The sequence below is a fragment of the Chamaea fasciata genome, unplaced genomic scaffold (assembly GCF_029207755.1).
Source record: "Chamaea fasciata isolate MVZ Bird 193981 ecotype frontalis unplaced genomic scaffold, bChaFas1.0.hap1 SCAF_3, whole genome shotgun sequence".
NCBI classification, from domain to species: Eukaryota; Metazoa; Chordata; class Aves; order Passeriformes; family Sylviidae; genus Chamaea; species Chamaea fasciata.
Genome location: NW_027094088.1, coordinates 36,691,559 through 36,705,001, shown reverse-complemented (window position 1 = coordinate 36,705,001; position 13,443 = coordinate 36,691,559). Strand labels below are relative to the sequence as shown.

Genomic DNA, 13,443 nt, shown 5'->3' with positions numbered 1-13,443 from the left:
GTGCAGCAACTTATCTAGGAAAAAAGAAAGCCAAGAGCAGAACAAAAATAGTCCTTGAAGTGAAACAACACAGGAATTTGGGAAATTAATTTTCAGAAGTTATTGCCTATAACATCAACTTTTTAAAGCTGGTCATGCAAAGCACTGGTGAACTATATACCTGCTTTAATTCACCCACAAATACCAAGTTTTTCAAATGCACCGTATCACAGACCTCGCACTGCAAACCCAGTCCTGGTAGGACTGGCATTCTTCACTCCTTTTACAAAACCACCCTGAGCCCCTTGCCACTGGCCAGTGTTACAATGAACACAGAGTGACACACTGAGCTGTGTCTCTGTCTGCTTGCAGCCCTGCAAATATCCCTGTGGTCCAGCCATCCAAGGGATGCCAGGCAGTGGCAGCTTTGCTGGCGCTACTTCAGCCAGCCAGCTCACACCTACAGCGCAGGCAGGTGTGCTCCTTCTTCAGCAAAAGGCGGGGCCACCACACCCTGATACAAGTCCCAGAAAGAGAAATCCCTTCTCATTCACGGTAGGTCTGCACTACTGAGCTGATCATGCACAGACTGGCCTGCAGCTCCATCAGTGAAGCCTCTCAACCTCCCAAGCAGACTTGGCGTATGTAAGCTGCTCATTGCCGGCCTATGCTAGCTCCCCCCTGCACCTCATATCCATTTAGGACGCCACTGACTGGTCAGGGATGCTCTAGCAGCACAGTGCACTGCATCAAAGCACCTGGAGAAGTGCCCTGCACTGGACACTTCTCTACAGCAGTGCTGAGCCTGTTTGAAGCTTGCAGCAATGTTTTGCTTGGAAGAGCTTCAAAATATTCTGTTCAACCAAAGATGCAAGTCCTATGAGAAGCAGCTGAGAGACCTGGCATTGTTTAGTCTGAAAAAATGTAGACTGAGGGGAGTCCTTACCATTCTCTAGAACTGCCTGAAAGGAGCTTGTAGCAACTGGGGGTCAGCCTCTTCTCTCAGGAAACAAGCAACAGAATGAGAGGAAATGGTCTCAAGTTCCACCAGGGCAGAAATTTAGATTGGATATTAGGGAAAACTTCTTCACTGGAAGGGTGGCCAAGCATAGGCTGCCCAGTGAAGTGGTTGAGTCACCGCCCCAGGAGGCAGGTAAAAGATGTGTAGATGTGGCACTTAGGGACATGGTTTGGTGATGGCCTTGGCAGTGTTTTGTTAATGGTTGGATTTGATGATCCTAAAGTCGTCTTTTCCAACCTAAACAACCCTATGATTCTGCAGAGGTTTTTTAGATGTGTTCCTACAGCCAGTTTCTTTCTGGTCCCATCCAATAATGGATTTAGACATGACACTCTCTTCCGTGAAGCTGAGAGGATCCTAGAGGACGTAAGCACAGCTCATGGAGCAGGAAGCTTCTACCAATCTGTGCACACACAATGCCACAGTCCAAGCCAGCCAACAAGAAACTTGATCAGAGAGGTGCAAACGTTAGATCCTGCCCCTTCCTCCTAGGTGGAAGAGAGCACTCGCCTCTGAATTTGGTGGTGCAGAACCCCCTCTTGAAAGAACACATCTGTTTTTCTAGGAATCACACAGAAATGCTACTTGCAACAAACTGAGGGCAAACTAAACCAAACCTTCCACACAACAGTAAAGAGAGCATGCACTGAAGGAAAAGGGGAGGAGGGTACACAGTGGTCCTTGGCTTCCAGTCTGTCTAGCAGGTGGTGTTCTAAGCATTGGCTCTGGACCTGGACTGGGCAGCTTCAACCCTTATTGCTAGAGCTGGGCTAACACCAAACCCAAACTTGTGTGAACAGGAGAATGCAGGGAGATGTGTGGCTCTCTAACCTGCTGGTCAGGCCACAAGAGTCATGGCTAAACTAGGGTTAGTCTTTCTTCCCAAGAATATTAATGTATTTCCAGTGAAAGAAAAAAAAAAAAAAAAGAAAAAAAAAAAAAAAGTAAGTAGAGCGTTTGCTTAGTATGCTTTCAGAGTCAACCAGCAGCTGTGCAGTGTTTTTCAATATCACAACTTTGTAGACAAAACTTTTGCTAGAATCCCACTTTGGACATGTTTTTCCATTTCGACCATACCAAAATCCTTCTTTAAGTTCTTAAATAACTGGTGTAATTTTCACAAATCACTTAGGTTTTCATTCAAGAAGGGAAAAATAAAATGATTTGCCATTTCAAAATATTTTTTAGTCAGCGCTTCAAAAAATTAAACAGGGAAAAGCTATTGCATTTTCTGTCTAAGCCTAGAAAATTGCTGAGCATGAAATTCAGGAGTGGAAGAGATTTGATCTGGCTTTTAAGTTTTGTTGGTATTCCCATCATCCATAAAATATAGCATAGGAGAGCATCATTTCTGTCTTCCACTGACAACAGTATAAAGGCAGCCATATGGTAATCAACAAATAATACCCTGGGTAGAATTGAAGGTTTGGTGTTTTTCTTTAATTTTACAACAACTAATTAAGTAACAGACACCTAGATCCTGACATTACAGTGCTGTCCTCCCAAACAGCCTATCTGACCTCTGAGGGTCAGAGCATTATTATAATGACACTTCTTAAAGAAGAGTAAAACATTTCCACGAAATGAAGAACTGGCTGACTGGGTCTGAGCCAAAACCTGATATCACATCTCTTGACTGCAGACTCCAGACCCCACAACCATTACATCACTGCTTGTGTGATTAAACACTGCTGTTCTACTAAAACAATAAAGGAATTGTCTATAACCATGCCACAATGGTATTCAACCACACAGCAGCACCTGTAGAGATGGATGAGTAAAATACAACTCTAAATTTCATCTACATAAATTAAACAAACTATATTCTGTCAACAGTTCAGTGTGAGAAGGACACAATATTAAAAATAAAATAGAATCAACAGAATTTTGCTACACATAAAAAATTAAAAATGTTTGAAATACGTGGCTATTATTAAAATATTGATTGCCAAAAGTGCAGTTGGACTTCCAAACAAAGATAACTTTGAGAATCTCTGCCCCCGACTGCTTTCCAGTGTAACACTGAAATATCCTATTGCCATTCAGCTGTGTCAGGGAATGATTGCCCACTATAATGAAACTAGCAAATAAAATTTTGCCTTATAATGGAATTATTAATATGATTGGGTTTACTGTGATCAACATAGGCTATTTAAGGACACAAGAGGCACACAGTCATCCACAGCCACCCATTCTTGTTTCTTTATCAGGCCACTTGGAGTTACAGTCTCTCCTGCAAGTCATGCTGGTAACTCACCACGTGCTGGAAAGGGATTTCAGGGCATAATCAGGAATAGGTGAAGACTGCAACAGCAGCAATCCCATCAACACAGACCTTAGCACTCACTCAAAGCCGACAGCTTTTTCTCCTTCATTTAGGCAACAGAAACAACCATAACATCCCTATGAACCAAGCCATGGTGTCAGGGATGTCATGCTTTATTTTATGAAATATTTCTATCATGGGATGTGCACTTCCTCCCTAGGGGGAAACCAGAAACAACTGCAGTGATGTGCTCAGAGATCAGAAGTTTGCCATGGACTGAACTGCAAAACAGAGTTGCATCTGAGTCCTGCCATCATCCTGGCTGCCACATGCACAAGTTTCATTTGAGCAGACGGGTTTCCTTAGTATTTTTGTGCAGTGTAATTGCATTTTGTGTTCAGTATTTTGGAAGCCTTGAGATGGTGCTATTGTGGACTGTCTTGACAGATTACTTGAAACAAGCACGTAGGCTGTGAGCTCCTGAGACAGATGTGGTCAGGTACAATACATTAGTTTTTAGAAGAAACAAGATACCCTGCCAGTAAACTTGTGATCTTATGCAAAAGTACCAAATGGTGTGAACAGGGTGGGCAGCACAAAGCCAAGGCTTAAATGTTGGCAGTTGTCATTAGTAAAACCAAAAACCTTCACTTCTACTGCTGGAGGCTACTAAGGGGAGGTCCACACCCACAACCTACAGCAGTTTAAATAATATTAAAATGTCAAGCCTATACAAATCCGTGTGTGGGCACTCTCAGGTGGATTTCAGGCAAATTGTATTGGTTACAGGTGGAAGCTAAATCATTAAGCCACTTTTAAATAGGCTTAAACTTTAAATACAGGGTAGAATTTATTCAGCTAAATTAAATTCAAGCAGCTTTTTAACCAAGCCAAATTAAATGTACATGTAGCATTTTCCCCATTTATTAAAACTGGGCTATTTTCCTTTTACTTAAAGTCAATAAATAGAGACACATGCAAAGAGTCCCACCTTGATACAGAGGCAACTCTATGGGTCTCAGTTTATCCATAAACTTTCCAGAGGCCTGCACACAGAAAACTTGTATTCTTTACGAGATTAGGTCATTCTTGGGGCTTTGAATAAGCCAGACCTCCCCTCATCCTCCCTCCTCCAAGCCTACACAGCACATCAGTGAATGCTTGCAATAAGCAGCTTCCATCTGGCAGCTGGAGGACTGCTAAGTGGGAGCAGCTCAACAGGGAAATCCAATCAGTAGCAGTATGCAGAAGAAGAAGTTGAGAAAAAATCACGTGTCTCATGAGAAAGTTTAAGAGTACCTTTCCTTGCTACACCTTTTTCCATTATTCTGTCTTAATCATATCCAGGGCGAGCTCTTCAGGACAGAGGTCGTCTGCTACCCTGTGGATGGAACGGAGGGTCTCACAGTAAGACCCTTTCCTGTCATTAGTCTCCACATATATTAGTGTAGTTACCATAATAAGCATCCCAGCTGGGACTGCACCTTTGCCTACACAGATGCAACCAAGACATCTGTATGGGCTCAAGTCAGCAGGGATCTTAGGTTGCCTACTGTGTGGTTCCTGGAGTTTACTCTCTCCCAGCAGTTAGGTATTTCTTGTAGCTGGTCTGTACCAGTTTCTTTATTACAGTACCCACAGCTCTATTTCCAGAAATCTCTGAGCAAGTGTCACTGGGGGTCAGGTTTCTCCAGGTCTGACACAGGCAGGAGCTGTGCTAGGCAGGACAGGGCAGAGATGCTGGGCTGCCAGGCAGCCTAATGCCTCTGCCCAGCCCATGACCTCAGCCATCACATGCAGCTGGCTGCAGGATGGCACATCTGGCTTACCAGTGATGTTTGTTGTATGGAGCAGGGACACAGAACAAGGGAGAGATTGTGGCACTGCTCCGTGAATGCAAGATACAAGTCTTGCTGTGGGCAGGAGAGGAATGAAAATGGAATATGGGAGTCTTGGGCTCATCTGACTTCCCAGTAGTCATCCACCTTTGTTGCACACCATCAGATCATAATTACGAAATAAACCACAGCAACTGTCTGCACCCTGTTGCTTTGATTCACTTTTTTTTTTTTTTTTTTTTTTTTTTTTTTTTTTTTTTTAATCAAAGGGGAATTTCAAAAGGCACTAAACAACAGAGTGAGATGTCTGTGTTTGAAAAGAGGATAGGACAGGTACTCTGCTGGTGGCTAGCTAAAACCAATCCTTTGGTGAGACAACCAGCAGTACATGAGGTCAGGGTCTGTACTCAGAAGTTTCTCTCCACTGCTGCTCCCTTCTCACTCTGGTCCTATGCTCCAGCATGGGTTCTCTGTGGGCCACAGTCCCTTCAGAGGTGCACTTGCTCTTCCATGAACTTACCAATGGGCCAGAGGCTGTTCAGTGAAGTACCTGCTCTGGCACAGAGCACCTCCTTGTCCTCTGACATTATTATCCTCTCTCTTCTTCCCTCCTCCTACCCATTCTCTCATTCTCTCCATGTTTCCTCCTTCTCAGAATTTTCTGCCTTTTCTTAAATACTTTTTTCCAGAGGTGCCACGAGCTTGGCTGATGAGCTCAGCTGTGTGGGGTCCGTTGCAAAGACAGGTGGAAGTAGCTGTGTCTGACACAGGGCAGCCCCTGGCCTCCTCCCACAGAGGCCATTCCTGAAGACTCTATGCTGCCAAAACCTTGCTATTTACATCCAGTATAGTCTCTAAGGGATGAGCACTTGTGCCTTAGTACAAAAGTATTGAAGTTACAAATACTCAAAATATATTTTATTATGCTTAATTTTGAGAGAAGGCTCCACTAACCTTAATAATTACTTTCACAAGTCACCCAATCAGCACAGAAGGGTATTATAAGCCATTTCAAGCCCTAGACATCCAATCTTCTATGGGAACAGAGGTTACATTAATAGGGCCATAGGTAAGAGACCAAGTGGATATATGGATTCACTCACAAGGACTACCAGCTGTTGATTCAGACTCACACACATAAGACCACGGTGTCTTTTACAAGCTCATAAATTAGCATATGAAGTAGAATACATGCTGACTGAAGATAAAAGAGAAGTATACAGAAGTCATGGGGAATGCCAATGGACGTCACACGACCAAAAACTTTCAGTAATCAGAAAGTCACTTGATTGAGGCTTGAGCTGCTTAGATAGTATTTTGTTTAGCATTCCTTCTGTGAAACATAACCAAGATGATTTCAGAGACAACATAAGACCTCTACCACCACCGCTTCCAGGTCTTCTCCCTTATAATTTACCTAAAATAATGGACGGCTTAATAAATGGATTTGTAAAAACAACAAAGGTTACATTCCCAATGGCAATAATAGCATTCTTGGGAATCGGTTTTCCACCATACTTTAGGTTTGTCCCATCCACTTCTGTGTTTGTTTCCTGTATTTACTTTGTTGGTACTTGCCTCTGTAAATTTAACTCCAGCTAACAAATGGCAGTGAAATCTGAGCAGATATCCTTGGTTTGTTCCACATACTGTGCTGATGACATCTTCCACTTTCCATGGGTCAGGGTAGCGGAGTTGCCCAGGATGTATCAGGTTAAAAGGGAGAGCTAAGGGAGGCTTTTGTTTGTTTTCAAAAGGAGGAAATCTCCCAGCTGTACTTCTCAGTAGATTTGTCGCGAAAATGATTTTGCTACTCCCAGTAAAGTCAAATTTCCAATATCAGACATTTGATTAACATGTGTGACACCAGGGGATGCAGCTCTTCCAAGAATTTTTGCGCTTCAGACACATTAGAGATCTCCAGCACTGAAGGAGGGGACAGCAACAGCAGTAAGAGTTTCACACACACTCTAACTTGATCCTTTTTCAGAAGCAAAGCAAGACACTATCAATACCTCCTACAAGTTATACTACTGCCTGTAAATCTTCCAAGTAACTCTTGGCAATTATCTTTGCTATTTGCAGACTTGCACAGAGCATTTTTCAAGAGTAAGTCTGTTTGTTAGCCTAGTCAAGTCAGGGTTAAAGTACATCTTATGAGTGTATATTCACAACTGGTTACACTGTTACATGCCTATAAAGAGGCTGGTCTAGTCCAAGCAAAAAACAATTCTTCCAGTTACTTAAAAAAAAAAAATCTGGGGAAGTAATCAACCCTTCAGTTCTGAAAGACAACCCCCCAGAATATTTATTACCATATATCTGCAACAAAATATTTTAATATTTTATTATTGTTTACCTTAACCAGCTATGTCCTCTTCAAGACAAGCCAGAAAATTCACACTTATTTATTAATTAGATTACTAAGAAATCCTAGGCTCTATCTGCCTAGACTTTCTTGTATGTTCAGCTTGAAAATCTACCGCAATGCTTGTTATGTCATGTATTTTAAATAAGCCAAAAATTTTCAGTAGCAGCATAGTCCATGGGCACTGGCTTCTTTCAAGCTGTCAAATATTCCAAGAGTCATGACAGTTCCAGAAGTCAGCACTGCATTTAGTTTCACACAACTTTTCAAACAATTTTAAGCCACAGAGGAGTCATACGAGCATGTAACTTGTATTAAAATTCAACAAGTTGGGTATCAAGTTCTTTCCTAATAAACCCATGGCTTCTAAATAATTTTTTCCCTTAGACAAAGCTTTTTCACTCCTTATCATTCTGGAATTTCCAGTTGCTTCCCACTGTAGGCTAACTACTCATGGAACAGCACTTTCTGGGCCCCACACTGAGAGATAGCCACACTGCAAACATCTGTGCCACCCTTTTTAATGATGCCACAGGAATTGCAGACACATATGGAGCTTCTCAAGCCCACCAGGACCTACAGGCTTGTGCTGGTCACCCAGACAGTACAGATTATAGCTCAGTGTCCCAAAAAGTAAAATATTAAAACACTCCCCCTTTTCCACTGGCCATCTCTGCAGCTATGTTGTACCAAGGTAAGACAAAACCATTATCTGCAGTCACAGACACCACTAGGGAGAATTCAACACCTCCTGCTTACCTGCTATCGTTTTCAGCAATGATGATCATATTTGATTTCTCACTCTCTCTGGTTTCTGGCCTTTCCCAAACTGAAGAACAACTCCAGTTACTATACGTCTACTAAAAGCAGAGGTATCACCTTGTGAGAAGGAGAAGTTAAGTGCATGTTCATTTTTTCTTCTTCAGTCCTGTTAACCCCCACATTCCCTCACGTCTCTCCCCGTGAATTCACAATGCGAATACCCTAGTGTGAGGAGTGGCCTCCCTGTGTAGTGAGGGCAGTTTTGCTGCTGACTTTTCCTCCTGTGACTACAATCAAAACCTAGATTGGCTTCAGAATTGTCTCGACTATATATTTACAGCCTGGGAAGCACTTATCAGTGCAGTAAATTGAAAGCAGCAACTGGCAAAACAATAAAGGCAGGAAGAGGCTTTCAGAGGCTTAAGTAATGGGAAACTGGATGTCTGAGATGGAGCAAGACAGAGTTAAAAGGACAGAGGGCAGGACAGAGCTTTGGCTACTTTCGCTCATTTAGCTGTTATGGTGCATTTGTAATCAGATAATCCTCTGTTTTCCCTTTGATGAACATAGAAAATGGTTCACGTGTAACTGCTATTTCCCCACAGACCTGTTAATACGTCCCACACGACGAGGGTGGCTGGACCAGTTGCTAATGGCCAGCCACCCCTCTCAATCCCTGGTGGCAGCTGCCATTCATTTGAGAGCTGCTGCTCTTCAGGGAGAGAATGCAAATTGAAATGGCACACTGGGAAACAGTGACAGACACAGGCACAGACAGACCTGCTGCATGACCCTTGGAGCTCATGCAAATTGCAGCCTCCTGCACACTCACACCAAGCAGGGATGCCTGGTTTGGGTGCTGCTATGGTTTTGCAGCTGTAGAAGTCACCAGTGCCTCATGATTCACAGGCAAGCAGCTCTGCAAGAAGCTGGTAGAAACACAGCGTGGAGGTCAGGAGAGATCTTTTGGGAATTCTGTCAGCAGATGCTGGACATCAAAATCTGTAAGCAGTTTCTCACCTCTAGTTATTACTTCTGAGTTTCTCTTGGGAAGATGGAGCAAGGGCAGCTTCAGATTTCTTAATGATGCAAAGAGAGCATTTTAAACACAGGCACACAGTGCTTCTTGGGCCAGTTCAGAGGGTTTTTTTAAATACTAAGCCTCCAACAGAGAAGAGCAGTAAAGAGATTATTAGCTAGTTTTAGTACGTCTGACTAGGTTTTGTACTCTTTTTTTCAGAGGTAACAAAGCAACCATCAGTGTCCTGACCAAACTTTGTTTCCTCACAAAGGAATCTACTAAGAAACACACACTGGTTAGTACAAACATGAAGAAACAGCAAACCTCTAAAACTGTTTATGATCTAAGAAATCTACAGAGTACAGGATATGAGAACAGCGTCACCACAGTTCCTATATTCCTATATCCAAGCTCTTGGACAGGGTGAGTTTTATTAATAACCACATACCTTCCTAACAATAAGACAGCTTGCAGTCAACAAGTTAAATGTGTTCTTTTAAAAGAGAGTAATGTAAGAATGTGCTGTGTATAAAAATATACAGAACAGCAAGGCAACTTGAAAAAGGGGAAGGAGCAGTGTAAAAATAAAATGTCAAAGAAAAAAGAGGAAAAAGCATCTTACAGCTCCTGCTTTAATAAGTAATACTTCAAACAAGCAACTTTGATATTTATTTTGCTAATATTATTTTGGCAGTTACATATTTATTGTATGAAAGAATATTTAACATAGGATTGCAGCTACACAAATATCCCACTTCCACAGCCACAGAACACACTACTACCACAGGACTTCAGAAAAACAAACTCTATCAAAATCCATTGGTTAAGTTTGCAAAGCTTGTGTCTTAAGATACAACATGGTAATTCTTTAAGGCTCATGTATGCTAAAGATTCACCATTATTTAAAAAGCAACAAGAACAGTTGCTGCAGCTGTCACAGCTGAGAATCACATACTGCACCCAGTACACTTTTGGTGTGGTAGATAAAACCCTGCCAGTTAATTGGTAGTATAAGAACTTTGCAATTCAGACCATCCCAAGCAATTTGAAAGATTCTTATTGAATTAACCCAAATCTCTTTGTTTTGAATTTGTAGAGGACACCCATAACTCTTTACTCCTTAGCATGTAATTATCAAATATAAGGACCTTATCAGAATTTCCTTACCGACCTGCTAAACTCCAATAATTCTTAAAAAAAAAAATTAAAAAAAAAATCCTGTGGCTATGTAGTAAAGCTAATATCAAGTGGAAAATGTGGTCAGGTAAGGGGAAGAAATTAAAGGGTGAAGGAGTTGGGAAGATCTTGATTTAAAAGCTGATTTAGAGGCTTAGGGACTTGTTTTTCTTCCCCCAGTATTTAGCATTGAAAGACTGGCTGCTCTCGCAGTCAGGTTTTCAAAACATCTCTGTCCTTTTCAAGCTTACTTACAGGAGCAAACTATATTCCTATAAGCACTAGTATACCGTAAGCAGATAACCATGCTCAAGGTCAAATTTTACACCAGTTTCTAATTCAATATCATTAAATATCATCAGTTCAAGTATTCAAAAAGGGGATGATTTTGAAACTCAGACACAAAGCAAACTTAAGATACATTAATCTGAAAACCACATCTCTGATTTTAGTTCTGCAATATGAGCTGAGAATGAGATCCAAAAGAAGGATTAAGAGCCCAAATCCTGGCTCCCTTTTACTTCTATGGCCTGACTCCAGGGTTAGGTTTCTCAGCCTGGTCTCTCACTACTCGCCTCCCCACCCCAGAAGGTGACTGTCTAGAGCTTGTTACCTCTTTCTGCACTTTTGATATGAAAGTCTGAGTCAATAACATCAAGAAGCTCCCTACTTAGGTGACTCCTAAATCCTTTTGGGATCTGTACACACAAAAGTCCTCTGCCTTGTCTGTGTTAAGCATCCTTTAGTCCTAACCTAACATGCCAAGCCCACACTACATAGGTGCAGCCATGATGCCCAAAATCTTTTTCCAAGAGCTCTGAATAGTCCTTAAAGCTGTGGCAGGTACAGGATCAACTCTTCCAGTTAATGGAAGGATTGCAGATCTCACGCTATCTTGGCTGAGACTACAGAGGAGATTTACCATCCTCAGAACTCAGTGTAATTCCATATTACATTAAACAATGAAGTTTCTTTTGTCTGCAGGGAGCAAGCAAGCAAGAGCATGACTGCATAATTTTTAAGGGGAAGAGCACTCACTCAAGAAGAGGGGAAAAGGTGAATTCTAGCTCCTGCCCCAATTCCTACTCAAGATAAAAATATACAGACTGTCATTAGGGCAGGGCCTGGAAACCAAGAGTTTTAGGAAGGGTGGCAGCTGTTCCAGGAAGTATGTGTTCATGAATTCAGCAAAGCAGAACATGAGTAAGCAAGCTAAAGCAGGCAAGACATCTTTAGCAGAGGAGATTATTACTACACTTTTAAGGAAGCTATTTAATGAACAGTGTGATAAGACTGGAATGTCATGGCTATTCTGATTTGGAGGACAAAAATCACTATCTATCCACATAGTGAGTTGACTCAAGCCCTATCAGCAGACTTTTTCTGATGGAATTTTCCCCACTGGTAATCAATTCTGTATTTGCATAAGATGGGGTTTTTTTTACTTCCCACTAGCAATACCAGAAATTTCCAAACAAGCTCTGCGTTCGAACAATGTGTTGCTGTGAAATAAACAATTTACCAGTGTGTGCCACACAAACCAGCACAAAGATTATGGATTGGGTGGACCTAAGTGAATTACGGGTTTTGAATGCAAGCCTATCTGTAATAATGCTACTTTGGACTAAGGAAATTCAATTTGTTGATAACAGAGCTTAAGCTGGAGAAATGTTCATCTTTCTAAAGAACATGAACAAGAACACAGCATTATGACAAAAAATATATGAACCTTTGGTCATATGTCAAAGGCAGCATTACCAACATGTTTAGCAAGCATGCAAATACCCCCCATAGAAGCCATATTCAGTCTATTTGACCATATCGTGTATGATTTAAATTCCAGTCTAAGAATGATTTCTATGTTGAAAATCTTCAACCTGTTTCAGGCATGGGGGGTAAAATTTACTTCAGAAATAACGGAAAATCCTTGTTCATCTCAGAGATCCTGTTCCTGCACACACCTGCACTCCAGACCCCCTTGCACAAGGCCATCACTGCTCTGAGTGGAACAGGTTTCGGTAGAGGGGGTTGAAAAGAGAGGCAGTTTTAACAGGAGTGGAAGGAGTTGTATATGGAAATGTATTGTTATATATAACATGAAATATCAATATGTGTATATCAGCAACTGTATTTTAATCTTGGGATGACTTTTGTGGTAGTCCAAAGCAGACATACTGCTGAATCACTAGTATTAAATTTGTGTTAATTCAAGATTATACAGTTATTTTCTCTTTGCAGAAACTAAATATTGAGGTATCTGAACAAGAATAGCTCAGGTCTCACTAATTTAGCACATATTATTATGCCTGGCAGGTTCTCAAGATGCTGAAGCCCTCTTGCTTTGCCCGAGAAACTCCAGATCATTAGTACGGAGCATATGCATAAATCACAGGTGGGAGAGTACTCTGGAGAGAGAGTCAAACCATTTCACTTATTTGAATGTGGTCAAGGGGAGCAGTTGTTCAGAGAAGTGAGACAGCAGATGGCCACCAAAACAACCAGAGTAGTTCTCAGGGGTAATTGTATTTTCTGCTGAGCTGTAAACATCAACCCTGTGAGTATTTCCACACACCCACACGTTGTTCCTGACCTCATAAACACTTAGAGGTTAGCTGAACTTTCTGATGGGATCTCTCATGAATTCAGCTCAGCAAATAGCTATGTATTTGCAGGATTAGTCTTTGTAGCTGAACTGGACTCACGAAATCTGATTTGTTGATGTCGCTAGTGCTTGTACCTGGTAATCTTTTGCATTCATTACAAGAGAAAAGCTTCCCCCCGTCACAACACCTCTATTCTGGTAGTCAGGTGGTTTTTAGATCTGTTATACCAATAAGAAAACTTATTAATGGAAAAGTATTTCACTGGCTATTCATATTGAATAGAAAAAGCATAGAGAAAAGCAATGAAGAGCAAAAACCAGAAGACCTGAGAATTTGTTTCAGGCTTTGGATTCAAATTCTAAGGTATAAAGCCTTGCTATTTCTGACTTGTAAGAAAGGGCCAGCATGA

The 13,443-nt window shown here is 41.6% G+C and overlaps 1 protein-coding gene across 6 annotated transcripts in view; it reads right to left on the bottom strand.

Moving 5' to 3' along the window:
* Positions 1-13,443, bottom strand: part of RASGRP3 (RAS guanyl releasing protein 3) — a 58,842-nt gene that overhangs the window by 29,645 nt on the left and 15,754 nt on the right. Inside the window, exon 1 of one of the 6 annotated variants that reach the window (XM_066178605.1) lies at positions 8,232-8,789. The exons of the other annotated variants lie outside the window; for them this stretch is intronic. The gene's annotated coding sequence lies outside the window, so the exon portion shown is untranslated. Of the gene's footprint in view, positions 1-8,231; positions 8,790-13,443 lie in introns of those variants that run through there. 6 annotated transcript variants of the gene reach the window in all.